Source organism: Gekko japonicus, unplaced genomic scaffold (assembly GCF_001447785.1).
Source record: "Gekko japonicus isolate JY-2015 unplaced genomic scaffold, Gekko_japonicus_V1.1 scaffold1004, whole genome shotgun sequence".
In the NCBI taxonomy this organism is placed as follows: Eukaryota; Metazoa; Chordata; class Lepidosauria; order Squamata; family Gekkonidae; genus Gekko; species Gekko japonicus.
Genome location: NW_015161430.1, coordinates 78,090 through 84,089, shown reverse-complemented (window position 1 = coordinate 84,089; position 6,000 = coordinate 78,090). Strand labels below are relative to the sequence as shown.

The following is a 6,000-nucleotide window of genomic DNA, read 5'->3' as shown; positions in this document are numbered from 1 at the left end:
ACGCCCTACCCACTTTCTAAAAAGCACTTGGCGGGCATCACGTTGGGGACCACTGCTGCAGAACTTCCGAAGGGCATTTCTATTGCATGCAAAATTGCTGGCCTTGAGGACTAGCCGCATCTACTGTTGAGCCAGAGACTACTAACTCAGGTGCGTGACAAAGCGCGTTTCTGACTCATGCCCATTGTGCGGTCATGTTTTAATTTGGTTTTAAATATGTCGCATTTTATATTTTTTTTTGTTTTACATGTTTATTAAGAGGAAGTATAACATATCAAGAAATATAATAACTGCAAAACAGTATACAACTGTCCTGAAAATCTAATATAACAAACCAACCAGTTAGTCATCAATACAAATTTTTACAACATATATCAACAGTCATAACAAACTAAGTTAGTACTAAATCTGATCACCTATACATATATGCTATGTGAGCTATGATTCCCACAGAATTGAGTCAGGCATTTTATATTGTTGTTACCCGCCCTGAGCCCGTTTTCGGGGAGGGCGGGATACAAAGCCAAACGAATAAAATCTTTCCAGCTTCAGCAGAGCTCCTCGTCCCCGTCCCCCCCGCAGAAACTGCTCTTGACTTGCTCCCTTTCCGCTCCTTGCTTCCCCAAGCGACGCTCCCCACCTGCTTCCCCCCCCCTCCACCCCCTCCCGCCTTGGTGCTCCAATTCCCCGTGGCTGGAGCGGAACCTCTCCGCGGCCAATCGGAAGGCTGCTCTCTCTTGGGCCGCCTTGCTGCACGCGGGGGCTGGCCCCACCCACTCCCTAGTTTCTCACGCGAGGGGGGGGAGGGGGGGCACGGCGAGGCTCTCTCCAGGGCCGGCCTTGGCCCCGCCCCCTCCCCCGTTGTTCCTTCCGGCTTCTTTCTCTGGCTGGTGCGCGGTCTGTGGCTCCGCTCCCTCCGCCCTCCCCGGGCTCCCTTCCGAAAATGACACATGGGGATGGAGAGGGGGGCCTGAACCTCCTCCGGGGCTCGGACGGGACGCCGACGGGGGACTGAGGGGAGGTGGGCCGCTTATTTTATTTATTTATTTTTAAGCCAAAGAGCCAGACTCCTAGTTCAAAGTTCACCAAGCATCGCCATCCCTCCCTCCCCCCAAAAAAAGTGCAGTGGATTTTTTTTTTTTTTTGGGAAAAATTCAAAAAGGGGGCCTTGGTTTGGGGTTTTTCCCCCCCCCCCCGGTGTAATTCGCAAGAGCCTTCTCCCTTCTCCGTTGCTCCTGGCGCTGAGCAAGGGAAGCAGAGGGGCTGAGGTTTCCCCTCTGCCTTTATCAGAGCTTAAGTTTACTTCTGGAGCGGTGGGGGGAGGAGGGGCTGTAGTGGGGGGGGAGAGGACACCCCTTTTTCCTTCCCCCCCTCCCCACTTCTTTGTGCTGTTTGTGGGAAACTGGATAAGAAAAGGGAGTTTCGCCAGTAGAGGGAAAGAAGGGCGAACCCCTTTAAAAATACAGGCATGCAGATGGGGGACGTTTGGGAAAAAATCTCTGTGAAGATTTTTTTGGATGTGGAATTGAGGGCAGTGATTTGGGGGGAGGGGGGCTTCGTTTCTGGTCCAGGCTCACTCCCCTTTTGTTTGCTTGGGTGTATGTCCTGTTCTCTGGTTACGGTGATTCAGAGGGAGTTCGGAAACTGTCGGGACAGGGTGGTACCCAGAACCTAGCCCTCCCCCTCCCCAAAACTGGAAAGAGAGGTGCCGGACTGAACAGGAGTCCTGCCAAGATCTGTGCCATGCCTTTGTCCATTCAAAAGTGCTCTGCAGAAAACTGCCTTTACAGTGTGGGTGCCAAATAGGCTGGCTGGCTGGCTGGCAGGCAGAGAAGATGCCTTTTCTCTCCTTCATATACACCCTGTTGTTGTTTTTTAATGGCGATTGGGCAGGGAGAAGGTGTGGTATTTTTATGACAGGGACCTGTTTTAACCAACAGGCTAGAGGGGGGGATAGCTTAATTTATATTTGTCATTAATGTATAAGGGTGGTGTGCTTGAAATTAGGTCTTCATGACCCTCTGTAGGAGGAGAAAAGAGCAAGACTCCAGTGGCAACTTAAAGACTAACAAAATTTGTGGCGGGGGATGAGCTTTTGGGAGACACTGCTCACTCCTTCAGATGAAGTGAGCAATAGTGAAGTGAAGAAGTGGCAGGGACTCATGAAAGCTCATATCCCACCACAAATGTTGTTAAAGATGCTACTGGACTCTAGCTGTTTTCTACTTCTACAGGCAGACGATGTGGCTACCCGTCTTGATCTAACCCAGAGGTTTCCATACTTATTTGGCCTACTGCCCCCTTTTCAGGAAAAAAAATATTACTCGGCGCCCCCCTGGAAATCTACCTTCAAGAAGTGGACAAAAAGATGCAGTGACAAATTTGCACCCAAGGCTCCTACCGCCCATCTGGATCGTTCCAGTGCCCCTCAGGGGGCAGTATTGCTCACTTTGGGAACCAGTGATCTAACCCTGTGTGTAGGAGTCAAGTCTGAGGGAGAGAAAGAACTTGCCTAAATCCACAACTCAGTTAAAACTTGACGGCTGGGCAAGGGGATGTATTTTGGCGTATTGCTTGTCAAATTCTGACACTCTTACAAAGTATACACAAATATCAGTTATTGTGGACTTTAGGAAGCCTGTTTTTTTTGTTGTTTGGGGGGGAGAACTGTGCTTAGATTGTGGTTTATGTCCGTAGGAGGCCACCGCGGTTCTCTCTGCTGTTCTAGAGGTGGTCTGTTGCCGTGTGGAGAAGGCCAGTCCGGGTAAAAATGTAATTTTCTTTTTCAGGGCGCCAGTCTGTTTTCTTGGTTACTGGATGATATAGATGATGGTCCCTCTTCCATCCCTAAGAATTCGATGAATGTAATGAGCTGGAGTGTCTGAGGAGATCTGGCCAAAAAAAGAGGCATATTTGAGAGCGGGCCTGAACTCAAAAGCGGTGGGTACTCTTGTGCCAGGCCTTGCTAGTTTGATGTCAGTTAAAAACCTCTGGGCTGTGCTCTGAAATCTCTTGTCTTGACTACTGCGGCTCCTCCCCCTTGGCCCTTCCTCATCCCTCCATTCCCTCATCCCTGCTGCTAAGAAAGTTCACCTCCCGTTGCTCCTGCTTTGAGACACCTCCTCCTCAAATTACAACACTGCTTTCTTGGCCCCTTCTACAACCAATGCCAAATTGCCAATAGTATTCTCTCCACCTGTAGGAATCCCCATGACCCTACTCCGCCCCATCTTGCTGTATTTTCTGCTTTCTCCCTGCTTGTAATCGTCACTGCTCCATGGCTGCCTACGGTCTTCTAGATCTCTTACACAGAGCTTCTATCCCTAGTTACTCCTGATGTCTCAGACTCCTCGAACAGCCGCATCTTGGTCCTCCTCTTCAAAAGCCGCCTTGTTTAGACACCCCAGCTACACAAAATAAATCTGTTTTATGTATAGCTGCTTGCCCTGACCTGCATGGCTCAGGCTAGCCTGATCTTGGAAGCTAACCAGGCTTGAACCTGGTTAGTACTTGGATGGGAGACCACCAAGGAGGTCCAGGGTTGCTACGTAGAGGCAGGTAACAGTATGCCACCTCTGTTCGTCTCCTCTCTTGAAAACCCTGCCGCAGAGGTGTTGAACTCATCTGTGACATGGGCCGGATCTGACATAAATGTCGTCACTTTGTTGGGCCGGGTCGGGCCATGTGTGCCATAAAACGTGATGCCGGGTACCGGAGACATAACCTGTATAAAGGACAGCAGCTCGTAAGCTCTGAGTTGGTGTATCCTCACTGCAAGGCCCAATGGGCTGGGAGGCGGGTTTAGAGGAAAACCCACACGGACGGGACTGGCGAGTCAGCGGTGCAGCACGGGGCAGACGCTCCCACGCTGCTTGACTGCTGCAGACAAGGTTGTTCCTCTGTGCTGAAGCCACAGCTGGAGTGGCTCTACCCACTCCCCTCCCTGAGCAGTCTTCTGTTCCATCCCTGGATGAGCCCGTTCTGGCCCCCGGGCCTTGTGTTTGACACCCCTGCCCTACAGGGTTGCCGTACGTTGGCTGCCTCTTAACAGCGCATTCACCACCGTGTGTAGCTGTTTACAGTCATTGCAGAAGGACTGTGACTCGGTGGTAGAGCATCTGCTTGGCATGCAGAAGGTCTCGGGCTTAGTCCCTGGTATTTCCATTTGAAAAATTCAGGCAAGATGGGGAAGACCTCTGCCTGGAACCCTGAAGAGGTGTTGTCAGCCAGAGGAGACAAGAGTGACCTGGGTAGACTGGTGTTCTGACTCCAACTTCCCTTTCCCTTCCTTCTCTGCCTGCCCCGGGGGCAGAAGTGCTTGCTTTGGCTTCTGTCATACAGCACCAAGTCGATGCTACTGTACAGTTCACAGTAGGGACTGAACATGCGTCTTTTCCCTGTCCTTAAAAAAAACCAAAAAACCACACGGCATGAGAAACGGAGGTGTTCAATGCTTGTGTGAAATAGAACTGCTGCTTTGGAAATAATGGCCGAAAGGGAGAGGAGTCACACGGCAGACACGAAGGTTGTGAAGAATGTTCTCCAGTGTGGGGCAGGCTGCTAACCCTGGTCGTTTTCTAAAAACTTCACTCTGCCCACGAGGAGGAGAGCTGGTGTGGTAGAGTGGGTGAGGGTGCTGACCTCAGATGTGGGAGGCCCCCCATTCGAACGCTCCGCTTGATCGTGAAGCTCAGTGGGTGATCTTGGGAGATCGTTCCAGGTGGGGGCAGCCGTGTTGGTCTGAAGCAGCAGAACAGATTTAGAGTCCAGCGGCGTCTTTTAAGACCCACAAAGTTTTATTCAAGGTGTGAGCTTTTGTGTGTGTGCACACTTTTTCAAAAGCATTGGAATGGACGGTAAAAATTCAAATTTACAGACAGAACCTGAATAACCAATTAACATGTAACATGATAAAGATGTTTTAAAATATGCAAGGTAAAGGTTTCCCTTGCTCGAAAGCAGTCGAGTCCGACTCTAGGGTTGCGGTGCTCATCTCCGTTTCAAAGCCGAAGAGCCAGCGCTGTCTGAAGACGTTTCCGTGGTCATGTGGCCGGCATGACTAAACACCGAGGCACACGGAACGCTGTTACCTTCCCACCGAAGTGGTACCTATTTATCTACTTGCAATGTCTTACTTTCGAACGGCTAGGTTGGCAGGAGCTGGAACTAGACATGGGAGCTCACTCCGTCATGCGGCAACTCGGGTCTCGAACTGCTGAACTACCGACCTTCCACAGCCTGCAGTTCAGCGTCTTAACCACTCGAGCCACTATGCAAAGTCAAAACTAAATAACAAGCTAAGGTTATAAGGTCAACAATTTTGATTTAATTAAGGGGGGGAAAGGACAGCAAAGCAATATGTCAAAATTGGGGTTAAACGTGTAAAGGTATCTTTCTAATTGTGGAAAGTAAACTGAGACTTGATGGGTGATCTCGGGACAGCCATTCTCTTTCATTCTAACAGTGTTGTGAGGATAAAATGGAGGAGCTGACGATGTACACCAGGCTGAGCTTCATGACGGAAAGATAATATAAAATATAATTGGTATTATTATTGTTGTGCTGTTGTTGTTATTTTGAAATAGCCGTTGGTTGTTTCCAGATGGCTGTTCCTGAACTTTTAGCGGAGAGAGCTAGTGCTAGAAATCCCCATCTGCAACTAGAGGGCAGTTCTGAGAAGAGAGTAATGGGTAGTGAGCCATGCTTCAATCCTGCTGTATTTGCCTGCCGTCAAGTTCTGTTGCCGCAAACACTGCATCTGTCATGACTCAAAAGCCAGCAGCAGGGGGCAGGTGGTGTCTTTCAGTGGGCCTGGTTTGGCTTGGGGGACTCCCGTCGCTGACCTCTGTGCCAGTTCTGTGCCCAATAAGCAGTACATCCCTTGGCTTATACGGTGCTTATCTACCCAACCCCGTTCTCTACTCTGCTGTTAGGCAAGCAGTTCTTAAACGTGCAATGAACCTGGTTCTCCTAAATCTGAAGACGTTCTTTGTACGGAAG

The 6,000-nt window shown here is 50.0% G+C and overlaps 1 protein-coding gene across 3 annotated transcripts in view; it reads left to right on the top strand.

Annotated features, from left to right (window-relative positions):
- The first annotated feature begins 900 nt into the window (after positions 1-900).
- The window catches only part of ZHX1 (zinc fingers and homeoboxes 1), a 35,929-nt gene continuing 30,829 nt past the window's right edge, over positions 901-6,000 (top strand). For all 3 annotated transcript variants that reach the window (XM_015428966.1, XM_015428965.1, XM_015428964.1), the window contains exons 1-2: positions 901-1,021; positions 2,790-2,940. The gene's annotated coding sequence lies outside the window, so the exon portion shown is untranslated. The remainder of the gene's footprint in view (positions 1,022-2,789; positions 2,941-6,000) is intronic.